General features: G+C 39.4%; 1 protein-coding gene across 5 annotated transcripts in view; it reads left to right on the forward strand.

Annotated features, from left to right (window-relative positions):
• The window catches only part of RNF111 (ring finger protein 111), a 53,353-nt gene that overhangs the window by 592 nt on the left and 36,855 nt on the right, over positions 1 to 15,906 (forward strand). Inside the window, exon 1 of one of the 5 annotated variants that reach the window (XM_061447095.1) lies at positions 8,913 to 9,195. The exons of 3 other annotated variants lie outside the window; for them this stretch is intronic. The gene's annotated coding sequence lies outside the window, so the exon portion shown is untranslated. Of the gene's footprint in view, positions 1 to 8,912; positions 9,196 to 9,279; positions 9,490 to 15,906 lie in introns of those variants that run through there. One more of the 5 variants, XM_061447096.1, reaches the window with a different exon arrangement.

Below are 15,906 nucleotides of genomic sequence, written 5' to 3' on the forward strand. Positions count from 1 at the left end.
GTTCCTCTTTGCCGTGGGATGTGAAAGGTTTGCAGGCTCTTGGAGCGAAGCGTTCATTGAGCTCGTGTCAGGTTAATTCTTTGATATAACCGCAAAATGCGTACAGGTGTTTCTGCGTTTCCATTAACAAGTTGGGTTGTACCTTCTTGCTTGCTCTGGCCACTGACTTAGCAGGGTTTAGTAAATATGCTTAAATAATTGATGCTGGGTTTCTCTCTTTTACTCAGGTGAAATAGTTTCTTTAATCAGTAGCACTAGTGGTTTTTGAAGATCAGAGGACGAACAACCTAGGGAGAAGTAAATCTATTGGCATAACAGTTTTTTATTGGAAGTATTATAGCAGTACAATACTAATGTTTTAAGTTGTTAACAAATAAAGTATTTTTTGTTATGATTTATTATGCTGCATTTGGAATAGGTAATGAAACTTTAATTCACTTTCTGTAGGGAGCGTTTGAAGTTATTTTGTCAATATTAGATGTTACAGCTGCTATTAAATCTAGAAATGAGACAAAACTGTGAATTTAAGTATGTCTAAATCGGTATAAGTTGGAACAGTCCTTGCTTTGCCTATCCATTCAGAAATTACATATTGATAAAAATGGGCAAATAAAGGGTTATTTTACTTAATAAAGTTTGGTTAAACAATCTTTTGTGCAAATAAAGTCCTGAATCCTAAAAGATTTCTAACACTACCCTTTTCTTTCTTTTCAAAATGCATTTGAAGTATTTAAATAATACTTTGCTTAGCTAGTTATCAGTTAACAAAGACTAATATTCACGTACTTAAAAGTTAAGAACACACAAAAGTATAAGAGAAAACACAGCTTGGACTGATAACTGCATCTATGTTTTAAATACATAATGCTGCTGTTGCACTTGGTACCAAGATTTTATAAAAAGAACAGTTGTAAATAAATTATATGCTGTCTGCTGCAGTAACATTTGTATTAACATCATATACATTAGATTTCACTTTTGAGGTGAGTAAATCAGCTCTGTAGCTTAAATTTAGACCATAGAAAAAGGGTTTTGTGATTGTATAACATTTGAACAATGCATGAAAAAGTCTTAAGTGTGTTTCATTTACATATTATATTGAATTCATCAGTGCCGCAGTCACAATCAGGACAGTCAGTGTTACTGTGGTAAACTGTTGGACAAATACACACAAAACCAGCGGGTTAGGCTCTAGTATTGGTGAGGAAAAGTTTAATGTGTCCACTTTCTGGAAAGAAGATTAGAGGGTTAACAAACAGCGCTTGCACTGTTTTATGGGGTTTGCTTGACTTACCTGAACCTTACTGCTAGCTGGGTGATGTAATGCAGATGTTACAGCTGTACACCTAACCCACCTCCCAAATAAGAAAACAGGCACAGAGCCAAAAGTGACCTTAAAATGTGTTCTTGGTCATCCTCTTGCCTCAAGGCAGGATTATTAAAACAACCTTGACTGATACTTAACCTAAAGTGATCCTAAAGTCTTAAACACAGATTCACTAATTTCTCAGGCAGCTTAGTCTAGTCCTTAACTATCCTTTTTTGAATGTTTAGGTTAAATCCCTTTTGCTGCAGTTTAACCTACTTGTTCAAAGTGAATATGAAGACAGACTGAGAAAGTTGAGGCTGTTCAGCCTGGAAAAGAGAAGCTGCATGGAGACCTCATAGCAGCCTTCCAGTATCTGAAGGGGGCCTACAAGGAGGCTGGAGAGGGACTCTTCATCTAGGACTGTAGTGACAGGACAAGGGGTAATGGGTTTAAATTTAAACATGGGAAATTTAGATTGGATATAAGGAAGAAATTTTTTACTGTGAGGGTGGTGATGTACTGGAATGGGTTACCCATGGGCATTGTGAATGCTCCATCCCTGGCGGTGTTCAGGGCCAGGTTAGATGAAGCCTTGGGTGGCATGGTTTAGCTTGAGGTGTCCCTGCCCATTGCAGGGGGGTTGGAACTAGATGATCTTAGGGTCCTTTCCAACCCTAACTATTCTATGATTCTATTCTATGACAGTGTTCCCTTTATTTTTGCAGCGTCCTTTTGCATAAACTAAGGTTATTACTATATTTTTGCTCAGTCTATTTTATTTTTATTAAAAGCATGGATTATTTCCTATTTTATATCAGGATTCTGAAACAAGATGACCTTTTGTTCTTGCACCCCTCTAGCTCCTGTCCAGTCTTTCCACAGCTTCTCAAAGTTATCTTGGTTACCACATTTCTGATTATGTATCTCAGTAGGATGTATGCCTTTTTCAACCTTACAAACTTGTTGATGTATTCTGCTTGTGATCTGCTCTACCTATTGGTTTCTTTCCAGCAAGTTTATTACAGTATCTCTTTTCTGGGCAATTGCTTATTTCTTGCTAAGTGCAGAACTCTGAACTAGCATTTATAGAATTTTCTCCTCCCACCTCACCCTCTGCAGTGATTTCAGACTCTTGAGTTCTGCATATTATAGTACCTCTCAGCCTGGTCAGCTGTGGGTTTATAAGCATATCCTCATGAAGTGAAGATTTTCAGTTTATTCGTGTCTGTAGAACCATAAATGGGAATTAGGTTGTTTTGATAGATTGTCAGGAACAAATGATGCTAGTTGTTTGTCACTTTTTTATTTTCCAGGTATGTACAAATACTTCGAATTTGTTCAGGAATTTCACTCAAGTTTGTTAGTTTCTGTTTGATTTTATGGTTGCGTTTTCAGGTTTTTCTTAAGAAAAATACTGTCTTTGTCATTTTGTTGTCTCTTGTTGAAAAAGTTGTAGTTGTTTCGAAAAGCTTGTTTTATACCATTAGTTTCTGGAATTTGTGGTAAAGTTTGATTAGGAAATGGTAATAGACTTCTGAAGAGGAAAAATGTTTGGCCCAGATATTTATATTTAAATGACAACAAAGAAGGAGTCCACAGTTGTGCTTGTGTAAATTCTTTTTTGTCCCTTATGTGTTGAGACTCTTGCAAGTCATGAATGTCCTTAGATTTTGAATCTAATTTGAGGCTCTGTCATCTTGTTTTTCTCTGCATAGAAAATTATCCTGGTTTCAACGGTGCTGACCAGCCTATTGTCAGCCTCACAGTAAAATGCAATGAAGGACCAAACACTAGCTGTTTCATCTTCTTTTATGGCATAATGCAGTTGGTATACTCTGTGCAGTTTTAACATGGTTGGGATCTGTAAAAGTGCAGTGACAGTCAATGTTTTTAAAACATAGGGAAGTAGTTCTTGCCTTTTTTCTTGTGAGGAAGCCTCCTGGCTGGAGCCTTCAGCTAGCACTGAACATCCTGTCTCAGTTTTCTCTTCTTTTGCACAGCCACGCGTTTGTCCATATCCCTTATGAGAGATGTTGGCTTAAGGAAAGGGGAGGGCTTGAGGGTGCTGGGAGATCATCTCCAAATAAAGTACCTACAGTTAAACAGGATCCTGTCTCATCTGAGACGTATCTTTTTATCAGTGAAGCTGTATTCTGTTCTCTGTTTAACATACTGGTGGTTTAAAAACTCACGTTTTCAATGTGTGCTTTCCTTTCAACTTTAGGCTTTTGTTTGTTGGCTTCAGAAATCCAAGTTTCAAGTACAGTATTTTGGATTCTACTTTGGGTGATGACTACATCAAAGCTAGTTATTACAGCAATAAATGATGCAATGACTCAATTCCTTTTGGGATCTAACCAAACCCTTCTTTAAAAAGAGTGTGACATTGGGTTGATGCTAGGTTAACTGAAAACAACAGGAAGAGTCCTTTTTACCTTTAAAGGCACCAAGTTTTGTCCCAGTTCTCACGTTACCTTGTCTGGTTACTACAATTCCAAACTTTGGTTTTAGTAATTCCTGGTATCAATCTGACTGTATTCAAACCTCTCATCAAGCTTATGTGTAAAAATTATTAGCTGTTATGCGTGCTGCACTGTTTCTCTGCTTTGAAGACAAAGCAAAAATGAGTAATTTGAGACATTTTTCTATACCTGACAGACAATAGATAAATTTTAAGATTAAAAATCACTGATAATTTCATTTGCATTACTTCTATAAAAAAAGCAGCCTTTTGCACTCCAAATATGTAGTTTTCTTTTTTGATGTATTATTGATACACTGTATGATGATCAGTCAGAAGAAGAGAGAAGGTTACAGAAGTGAGTTTCTGATCTCTAAGTAGCTCTTCTTGTAATTCTTCTACAGAACAGCAAGCAGAAGAACATGGATCTACTTGTAAATCAAACATGAATATTTTTCTTTTTTTTAGTACTGAAAATACATGTACATGATAGGAATTGGCTATTGAATTTCTTGGTGTAATATCAGATCATTAAATGCAGGATGTTTTTGTTTGTTTTAAATGTAATTGCCCTAAAATTAGCTAATGATTCATTGTTTAAATGCAGAAATATCTTTGGCCTCATTATTGTACAAGCACTGAAAGAATATAAAGGAATTTCTCATGTGATCTTTCTATTAACAGATTGATGGCATACTTGTTTTTTGATAAGAAAAAGACCCATTAAAAATATTGTCAACAAACTTGTTATTTCTAAGCAATTACGTATATCACATCTTTATAATTACATGACAGTTTAAATACTTGAAATATCTCACTTGGAATATCTAACTGCTTAGACCTTAGCAGGGATCTGCATAATTTCTGAAAGTACCGTGTTGCGAAAATGCTGTTTCGAACCTTTCACATCTCTATGAGGCTTTACCATAAGAAATTAAATGACTAGTGACTAGTGGGTCATTTCTGTATCTACGTTTTGCTGTAATGTAGTGTATTTTGTTCTTCCATGTATCTTTAAAATACACAGTTACCTGAGGGGTGCGTGTTATTTTCCAGAGCTTTTGAAAGCTCTTAGGTCAATCGCATTAGAAAATTTGCTGTGTTTACCGCCATAAAACATATAGCACAGACAGCTGTCAAGTTTTATGTTTGATGCTGCAAATGCATTAGTCGTTTCTTGTTTCCTACTAGCAATTTTTTGTTACACAAATCATGCAACATTTTTAATCTCTTCCCTGTTTCTCTAGTCAATCGTCTGGATTGATTGGAGCTGTGGCAATTTGTGTCATCAGATTATTTTTGTGATATGTTTGTGTTATTCTCACAACATACTACCATGACAGACTTTACAGTTGATTAGTATTAGTAACTGTAAATTGACTTAACACTTACATTTAGATAAATGCTTAAGTATGGTCTATTTTAAATCTACACAACTACAGATCAGGTAAATGTCAAGGATGAGCTGTTTCACTTGGACTAATATTCTGGCTGCAAGTGATTTTGAGCTACTCCAGAAGCAGTATTTGTGACAGGAGATAGATAGTCCTGTGTATAGGCAGATTTGTCAGTGTATACTGTTCCTACTGTCCTGGACACTACCAGGCTTGGAGTTAAAAGAGCTCTGATCAAAGACACGTCTTTATGAAAGTGTGCAGCTTTCATCTTGGCCGTGTGCCCAGTGGGACTGCGTTCCAGAAGCTGGTGTGTGCATCTGGAAAAAGCTGTCCCTCACTTTCATTTGTGAGCAAGCAGACTGATACAGCAGTTCTGCATAGAACTGTGTCCAATTATGAAGCCAAGCTGCTGAAGGTACCTCAGATAGGGGTTTGCTTTGTTTTGTCTTTTTGCCAAAAATGTAAAGTGCAGCCTCCTGGTGGCTGGCATATTTTGATCTGAGATAAGATCAAAGCTTATCTTAGATAAGATAGCTTGTTCTCTGTCTTTAGTTCTGCCAGGCCCTGGGGTGTGTGTAAAAGTGGTTTTGGTTTGCTCTAGTTAGAAGTTGAAGAGTTCAGTATGAATTGATGACACCATAACCTGACAGCTATTCTGAAATTTGCATTAGTGATCTGAATGAATGAAGTTAACCTTTTGGTCTTCTGTAGCTAAGAAGTGTGAAAAGGAGAATTGGTTTTGTCGAAGGAGTCCATAAAATACTTTCAAGACAACTGTCTGTCTCTGTGAGATCCTAAAGTAATGGCAGCAGTAACTTTAATAGCTGTATCAAAGGACATAGATAAAAGTTAAACATTTAAATAAACTATTTCAAAGTAATTGTGAATAATTCTGGGCTTTGAAGTTCATTTCTCCATCAATTTTCTTTAAAAATTATGTTAATAACCAGTCAATAATTGACAAACTAATTTCTATCAAGTGTTAATTAAAGGGTGAGCTGGCCCACAGCGTACTAGATTACTGTCGGCTGGTAGCCCATAGTGGCTTTAGGGAATCATAGCTAATAAAGATCCTAGGAATTCTGCTTTTAGTTTAATTTAATTTACCCAAGGAGGAAAGGTCTATCATATGATACACAGTTAAAGCATTTGCAGATTATGTGGCCACTCTGGCACTATGAGAAAATTAAGTATTTATACTTACCCTGCATTGCTTTTTATTTGTGAACTGAAATTTCTAGCCACTCTTTAGCCCCTTGTGTTTTGTTTTTGAGATGGTCTCTGTATGTCTTTTAATAGGTGAGCATAGAGTGACTATATTTTCTCTGCCAAGAATGACCTTTCTGTCATCTTTGGCACTCAGAATGATTATTAAGAGAGTTGGTAAATACATAACTAGTTCGTATGTGGTTTTTTTTTAATTAGTATTAGCCTCTGATCAGTTTACAGAAAATGTTCCTGTCTCATTTCTTAAGGTAATCCAGCCAGATTTCATTAGCTTCCTTGCACATATGCTATGTGCCCTTGAGTGTCCTGTTAAGATTAAAGTTCATCTTCCCGGATACATATGAAAAAAGCTGGATAAAGCAGTTGTAAGACCACATCAGAAATTATTTTATATTTTATTTATATTTTCTATTTTGTTGAATTTTTATTATTTTCATATTACATTATTTTATATATTATATATAAATGTTTTCTATTACATACATTTTTAATATTTAGAATGTTTATTTATTTTAATTTAACAAATTATATTAAAATAGCATTGAAACCTCTCCCCCAAAATATATTTAGACTAAAATACTGTACAGACATGTTTGCTTATTAATGTCTACATCATGGTGTTGGCTGTTGGTCATTTTCTTAACTACAGAATTTATTGAAGTTCTCAGCTGAAGTTCTCATCTCAGCAGAAGTTCTCAGCTGCCTTCTACCTGACAAATACCCAATATATCCCAAAACTTTTAATCAGTGTTTACGTGCACATTCTTTACATTTCACTCTACTTTTTTTAACCTTGCTCCAGTTAGTCTGGTCTTCAGGGTCATTCAGTTCTTCCTATGTATTGGCTTATTTCCCCCCCCAGCAGATTTTTATTATTCCAACTTTGGTTCCAGTCATTAACAAAAAATACTAAAATTCCTTACACACTCAAGCCATTAGTGACCTCTGTTGAAGATGATAGGACCTTCTTCCAACTGTTGCCATGTCCTTTTGAGCATTATACTGATCCCTATTCTTCCCTTTCAGTGTTTTTCGTGTGTGGGCCAATGTCATTGGCTGGATGTGGGGTACTGTATTTCCTTGATTCTACAAATAAACAACCAAAAACAAACAAAAAAAACCCCTATGTAGAAAAGGTAACAAGTTAATGATGGATGACCTCTATTTTTTCCTTTATTGAGAACTGAAATGTATTATTATTTTGGTTCTGGAACCACAGGAAATCACCTGTGATCTTTTTTTGCCTTCGCTGTATGTGGGTCTCACTTTTTCTTGTGCTCTCACATTATACATAAAGCCGAAAAACTTGTTTATTTTTGTATAATTTATGTGGTCTAGCATATTTTGCACTTTGTTTCTGCTTTGACATTCAGCTATTCCTTTGCTTAGCAATCTTTTTTTCCTGCCCTTAGAAGTATGTCCTTTTGAAGGTATTTCTATTTGAAGTAGGCATTTGTTGAAACAGTCTTTCCTTAAAGCCTTTTTTTACCTTGTTTGAGAAATAATTTCTGTTATTTCATCCACTTTTGCTTTAAGGAAATTCCATTCGGAAACTTATTCAATTAATAGTCTCAAAGTGCATTTTTTTCCCCAATGAACGCTTCTTTCATAATGATGCATGAAGGTTGGTTGGCTCCTCCAAAACAAGAACGCTTGTGTACTGCTGACTGTGGTGGCAGTGCAGCCTGAGCAAGATATTTACTGGAAGATCAGACTGCACTTTCTGTTCCGAAATCTTGGGTTTATGTATCTTTGTCACTGAGAGTATACAACGCTCTTCTATGCGGTGTTTTAAGCTGGTACTATTCCGAATGTGTACACTAACATTGATGGACAGTCTTCTCTAGCACAAAGATAGCATGGCCTTTGGCAGACTTGAGCAGTTACAAAGTTAATAAACACGGAGAGACTCCACAAAGCTGTGATGCTTACTGTGCTGTTAGGGAGGTGTGGGACTTGGTTGATGTGCAGAAGGCACATCTATGCGCTGGAGAAGTTCCGTACAAGATCTACTGACATTGGTAGTGTGGCAGGGTAGGCAGGCTCACCTGTTCCTAAATCAGAAAGTGCATTACTGCAGTAAATGCAAATTAGTCTCTGTTTCTAAAGACAGTAAATGCGGGTTGTCTTGCGCTTCCTAGCCGCTGTTCCTGTTGTTGGCTCCGGGGAAGGCAGTACGGTGCAGCAGGACTGCAGTCCCTGGAGCCAGACTTGGCGGTGGCCAAGGACGCGCAGTGATGTGACACAGCGAGGCAGTGCCGCGGGGCGGCATAGTGGGTATAGCCCAGCAGCGTCAGGCACCGCGGGGCGAGGGGAAGAGACACCTCTGGGTAGAGGCTGCTGCTTTCGTACGGGATCTAAAGGCGAGGCGTGGCAACAGCAGCCACTGTGACCCGCGGCCGGGCCGCGCTGCGGACGCCGGTTCCGTACCGGGCACCTGGGGCTCGCGCTGTAGTATCCCTGCTGCCCGGCAGGGAGCGCCGCTCCGGGAGCGGCGCCTATCGGAAGGAGGGGCGTGAGCCGGCGCGGCTGCGCTTTGCGGACTGCTGTAAAGCAGCGCCGAGCGTCGCGCTGCGCTGGAGAGGGAGCGGCGGTAGTCGCGGGGGCTGCGCAACAACAAAACGCCGCCCGCCGCGCGGCGTGTCAACGGGCCCGGCGGCTGCGGACCGGCCGAGCGGAGCCAGCGGCCTGAGCCGGCGTTGTTGGTTCCTGTGACTGACCGCCGGGCCGCTTCCCACACTCCGGCCCTGAGCAGGGCGCCGGCGGTACCCGCCGTTTCCCCCTCGGCCTTATCGTCTCAGGTACAGCGGGCGGCGGGGCCGCGGTGCTGCCCGCGTCCTGCGGGGCGTTATCTCGTGTCGGTTGGGCTGGCCGGCAGCGGGCGTTGGGCCCCCTGCCCTCCCGCGGAGCCGGCCGGAGGGGCGCGGGGCAGCTCGGCGAGGGGCGCTTCGCGGGGGGTGTTTCTGTGTGTTTGAGTGCCTCGCTGGCGCACAAAGCAGCGTCCTCGCTGCGGGAAGCGCAGCACTCCTCGGGGGCTGGCTGACTCCTTGAGAATTGGTCACAAATTCTCCTTTACGGAAATGAGTTTTAATCGTGTGCGTAATAGTGGATTTTAGAACGTCATTTGTGGTGCTTGCGAAGTTGGGATCCTGTTTCTTCCCCCATATTGAAAAAAATAAAATCATTGTCGGGTTTCTTTGCCTCATAAACAAGGAAGCGGCGTTCATTCAGAAATGTAGGCCAGGATCCTCGGGGGGGGACCCGGGTTTGTAACTCACTGCAGTGGGCAGGTGTTAAGGGTCCGTGTACTTCTTTAAGTGTCTGTGTTTTGGTGATTAGAGCTGAGCACACATTTGTGGAATTTTTGTGTTGAGTAAGCTCTTCTATGGCTTGAAGTGGTTTTGCGGAATCAGAAGGCCTGATTGCATTAGCTGATTAAATGATACCCTTAATTCCTGGTACTCGAGTAATTCTCCTCAAGAAAATATAACCCAGGAGGTAAGGTTGTGCTGGAGCAGCTTGACTTTACTTGATTTTAATGCAGTTAATTCAGAAACAAATATCTGACAAAATTAATAGAAGAACTGACTGCTCGGCATAGAGACCTAGGTAGCATTTATTATGGTGGAATATCTGTATTGTAAACTAATAGAGGAAAATGAGGTTTTCAGGTGGTGAAATGAAGGCCTTACATTGGCTTTTTTGTAACCAGTAGAAAACTCCGAAGATAAATTAATTCTAGGTATTTAGTCAAACATTTTTGAGGAAAACCAGTATTTAAAGAACTGGAATATTTTGTCACTCTTAAAAATGGAAGCTTTCTGTATTTCAGATACCTGTAGTGTTTCTGTCAAAGCAGTTCACCAATTTAAAAGCTTTTAGTTGTCTTTTTGTTGGCTAGAGGGACTACCTAAGGTGAAAAACCCAAACAAAAAACTGTTAGCCAAGATTATCACAAATTCAAATTTGTATTCTTGCTGATGTGCAAGCCTTGATAGGGAAAGATAGGATCTTGGTTCACTGGATGGACTTCTGGTCACCTGTCTCGTGCTCTCATCCACAGTATAAAAAGGCCTGTTGAATTCATAAGACAGAAAAGGCTATGCACGTATTTAGCATCTGACTCTAGTCAAATGAAAGTGTGTAAGGCACCAAACTTCCTGTTTTAACACTCTTGAAGTCTTGTGTGTTTAAAAGTCTGTTTGTTTTGACGATTGAAGCCTTGGCAGCTACAGCTGTGGTTACATCTAGTATTGGGAGCTTGGGGGTGAACAACAGCTCTTAGTATTCATGCATATTTCACATGTCTTTTCACAATGTGGATGGGAACATTCTGACCTTTCAGAAATGTGTCCTTTATGAAGCAGTGGCTTTTATTAAAGTGTACTAAGAGTGTATCTTAACATATCTGTGACTTGTGTTTTATCTTTAAATTAATGACTTTGTAAGCCTATGTAACCAGATCAGTTGTAACACTCTTGTCTTTCAGTGCAGGTGGCCATGTTACAATTAGCTGACAGCTAATTGTACAGTTAATGTTACATCTAGCTGACAGCAGTTACTGCCTTTCCCCCCACCCCCGAATGAAGAATCTTTCATTTCAGTTGTTTATATTTCCTCTAATGGTGAGGATAGTCTTTTGAAAAGATACAGGTAATAGTGCCCCCCTCCCTAGCTGATGAGCTATGGAGGCTTAGATGTCACGCAGCTTAATAAATGGAGAAAATATGGCTCTGGGGGACGGGATGAGGAATGGGTTTAGTTCACATGTAAACAGTGGAGGTAGTACAGAGATGAATTTACCATAAGCAGATGTTGTATAAAGATTTCCAAACAGGTTTAACCATGTGCAACCTCCTTTAAGTCAGCTTTATCACCAGATCCGTAGCGCTTTAGCTGTTTGCATCTCAGTGAGGTTGAGATTTAGAAGTGTGCATATTGAGTAATGTCGTATACGACGCAATTACAGCATAGGAATAGGATGCTTATTCCCAGTCATAGTCCCTTAAGGTTTGTCATTGTAAATGACAGTGATCAGTTGCTTCCAAATTCTACAGTGCTCTTAAACACAAAATGTATCTGCAGCCAAAGGGTTACAGGAGTGAACTTCCTGCAGGCTTAAGTTTAGATTAGTGTTCTTTTTTGTTGGCTGATGTCAGGCCTCACAGAGACCCCTAATGGAACAGATAAGGAAGAAAGAAAGGAAAACGTTTCTTTCACTAACCCAGAAATTTTGCTTATAAGATTATTTTGCTTTTTTATATGTTTTATATAGTTTATACTATTTGGACAAGTAACTACGTGTGAATTAAAATGATGTCTTCCTTATTAAACTTCCTTACCAGGTGAAGGTTGGCTCACAACTTTATTAGCAAGAGACTTTGATATATTTTTTGTCAATAAAATGTCATCCTGATACTTGGCTGCTGTCAGGTAAAATGTTTGCTTTTACCCACTGCTGCTTGGCTCTACTGAGTGAAGTGTGAGGAAGTCCTGCTTCACTGTCCTTCCCTCTTAAACTGATAGATCTACTCAGTTTAGTATCTGCAAAATCCCCTACTTCCTGAAGAACAGCATAAAACTGTCCTAATGGTTAATTTCATAGTTCTCGCTGGCAAGGTTTTTGTTAGCAGTTGTGTCAAAGATCCTGTCTTATTTTGCTTTATCTAGAAGTGCTTGCAAAGTGACACTGCATTAAGAACAGTTAAATGTACCTCAAAGGTCAGAACTGCCAGGGGGACTAAGAAATAATTTTAAACTTATTTTTGGTGGCTGTGTAGCTCAGAACTTCCTTAGCTGACTCTGGAAGCAGAGTTCCTAGTTAAGATCTTAAGCACCAATAAAAAAAGAAGTGTATTTTGTAATTTTTTTCATGAAGCTACAACTCCTTATTCCCAAGTTCATTGCAGTTATGTTTGTCTTGGGAGTTCACTGAAGCCAAAACATTCCTAATTGCCAAATCATAATGCTTATGTCTTAAAATCATGATTTACATAGTGGTAATGTAGTTAACTGAGTTTAACTGTAGGTCAGAGCAAAGAAATGTCTAGACTGAAGAATGTGCTTGTGAGCACCACATTTGTCAAATCCACCTGCTTGCATCCATTGTGCAAAGCCAAACAGATTCCCTGCCCAGGTGGGTATGTGCATGCTAATGCTTCACTGATGATTGATGCTTGGATTTCTGTGGGTGCCTTATGGTCTTGGGCTGATTCATAGTGTATTGTGGGAGAACTAAATTGCTCATAGGCCTCTGTGCAGAGTTCTCTTGGCCTGCCAACTCATGTAGCTGAGGTGCTTCCAGCTGCGCATTCTGTCTATTCCATCTGGAGCCAGGCCATAGATCCACTCGTAGGGAAGAGCTCTTCCGTTTATAGCTGTCCTGTGCTGGATTCTGTTAAAAGATGTGAGAGGCTGGCACTTTCTGTAGTCTCTCCGTAAGAACAGAGCAGTGGTAAATCTCTGACATGAGGTAGCACGGCATTACAGAGGCTTCTGTAGCTGTTCTGTAGGTGGCCTTGCATTTCTGTTTCAAGGTAATTTTACTGGTCTGAATTGACTTATGCATGAGGAAACAAATCTTGAGGGACTTGGGGATTTTTTTTATTTTTAATTTTTTTTTTTTTTTTACAGAGGTAAAATTAAGGAGGCTTTGCTTGTCCAAGAGGGTGGATACTATTTGTTACAATGCTTTCCAGTATAGTCACTGTGGTCTGAGTTATCTTTGAGATGCCTTTACAAAGGTTAGTAAGAGTAGTGCTGAACTTGAAATAATCGTGTTTCACTTAAAAGTAGACTTTTCAAGTCAGTGAGGATTCCTAGAATTGGCTGTAGGGAGTGAGTAAGGCTGTTTGCATTGCTGTGGCTGATGTAACGGTAGCACCCCTCTGTGAAGCACAAACTTTTCTGTCTGGGCTGATGTCAAGGAGTGTCTTTGGGAGATCGTAGGCAGAAACCTGTCTCCAGAACATTATCATGCAGTTAGTAACTAATACTATGCATGTTATTCTGAAATACTGTACTTTTCTGTAGGACAAAAGACAAGTATTCTGCTTGGAATTCTTGGGTAATTTTGTCATTCAAACATCTGGAGTGTGTCATCACTGTAGCTGCATTAAAGCAAACAGGAAATTCAGAGTGGTTTGCAATGGTGTTTCTCATTGTTCTGTGAGTAAAGGCATGTTTGATGCTACATAATATCAAAGCAGACACAATAGAGTTTTGGAGACCTCATAGCAGCCTTCCAGTATCTGAAGGGGCCTATAGGGGTGCTGGGGAGGGACTCTTCATTAGGGACTGTAGTGACAGGACAAGGGGTAATGGGTTAAAACTTAAACAGGGGAAGTTTAGGTTGGATATAAGGAAAAAATTCTTTCCTGTTAGGGTGGTGAGGCACTGGAATAGGTTGGCCAGGGAGGTTGTGAATGCTCCATCCCTGGCAGTGTTCAAGACCAGGTTGGACAAGGCCTTGGGTGATATGATTTAGCGTAAGGTGTCCCTGCCTGTGGCAGGGGTGTTGGAACTAGATGATCTTAAGGTCCTTTCCAACCCTAACTATTCTATGATTCTATGATTACATTCTGATTGTTGCTGTTTTATTAAAAAATCATAGATCTTTAACCATCAACTGCTTACTTTCTGGCGAAGATTAAAAGACACATATATAGTATGCTAAAATTTAGTAGTTAAAACAGGCTTTAAAAAAAAAGCACTGTTTGTCTCATAATGTGGTAAAAATGAAGAACAACAAAAAATGAAGAACAATGCAATAGGGTTTCAAAGGCTGCACTTGTTTTGCCAGTAAGTGGAACTGAATTTGGATATCTGGGTACTTGCTACTTACTCTGCATTGTACCGGTTGTCTCTGCTTGATAGAAATTAAATGAGTAGGGCATGACTGCCCATTTAGACTAACAAGGGGGTTTCTTTTTGTGAACTGTTCTGCCACTTCTTTATTTTTAATGGAAAAAGGGCATGATAGGGCTGAAATTTGATCTTCATGGGATTGTGTTGAGGGTGCCGCTTCTCAAATGGCTCTAAGTCCTCTGTCAACCTCCATTGCATCAGGGTTATGCATGAATCGGTCTTGTTTGGCACTCTGCCCTTGAGAAAGGGAAGTAGTAGTACTTGGGTTATCACACTTTTACTGAAGGTCTTGTACTAATATTATAAGCTTTTTTCCATTATCCTGTTTCTTGGTGTCTTGATTTACCTGATGAAACAGCCTTGCTGAAAGAAAAAAAAATGCATCTTTTTAATGAGAGTAAAGAAATGATTGTTCCAAAATACAGCTTATGCAGTACTTTCATTCACTGGTCCATTCTTTGAGCTCTTGATAGCTGTGTTTGCCAGTTTAAAAAAAAAAGTACTGTGGTAGGAATAGGATACACAACATAAAATTTCTCTGCAGAACCCAACAGTGAGATTTTCTCATTAAGATAACAGTACCAGTATTAGCTTGTTAGAGTAAAAATAACATTAGAAGTAAAATCTGAGAAAGGCTACATATTAGGGAAGGGAATTAATTTTAAAAGTTAATCATGAGTTCAGTGAACATATGCAAAGTAAAACTTAAGACTGAATAAAGGAAGTACAGATGCAGCTGATAGAAGCTTCCTTTCTGAGACAGTCTTAAATACTCTCTTGCCTGGTAGCATTTTGTATGTGGGCAGTTGGGTTGGGTATGTAAGTGGTCTATTGTCTTATGTAAGCAGAACTGCAGTGTTCTCTCTGAGGTTATCATGACAGCGCGTTCCAGAAGCTCTTGGTAGTCTTGAGAGCTGTCATGTTGGGAAGCAGTTTTGTCTACGCTGGTTTCTAGGCTCAGCCCTACCAGATACCAGAAATGCCTGTAAGTGGGTTTATGGTCTGAGTGGTGGAGGGTGCATCAAACAAAGGGAGGTTACTGTGTTTGTAATGAGAGAGAAGCAGGAGAACAGATGGGGAAAATTGAGAAATAGACTGCTTTGTAAATGAAGCCTTTTTGTTCACTGCTTTTCCTCAAGTTGGCTAGAAATCTGGTTATTTGCTGAATAAACTGCTTGGCTAGCTGTGTTTAGGTGTGTATTTTGCACCAACAGGACAAAGACCAGTAATTTGGGGTTATGTAAGAAGCATGTTGTTGAGAGGCATCTTCTGCAAAGTGGTTGGCTGGTCATGTGTCAAATCACTGTGTACATACTGTAGCCAAGAGAATTGATCATGGTGCTTTCTGACACCTAAAAAGGAGGTTATTTCTTGCTGGTGAAGGTAGCTGACCATATTTTAAAATGTAACTGAAAATACATTTTTGAGGTAATGATATACTAGGTTACATGTACTCATCAAACAAGTTTACAGCAAATGGTTCATGGTGTAATGAACCATTTCACTTACAGAGTTTCAATGCTGTCTTACTTTTTGATTGCTAGTAATGGTATTCATTCTTAATGACAAAATGCTTTGCTCCTTCTTGTAACTCGTGAACTTTTGTATGTGATCATAAACTTGTCTACTGTAAAGATCTCAAACTT

Source organism: Pezoporus flaviventris, unplaced genomic scaffold (genome assembly GCF_033815535.1).
Source record: "Pezoporus flaviventris isolate CSIRO_AGI_PZ_B2104156 unplaced genomic scaffold, CSIRO_AGI_Pfla_v1 ptg000006l, whole genome shotgun sequence".
Taxonomy (NCBI): Eukaryota; Metazoa; Chordata; class Aves; order Psittaciformes; family Psittacidae; genus Pezoporus; species Pezoporus flaviventris.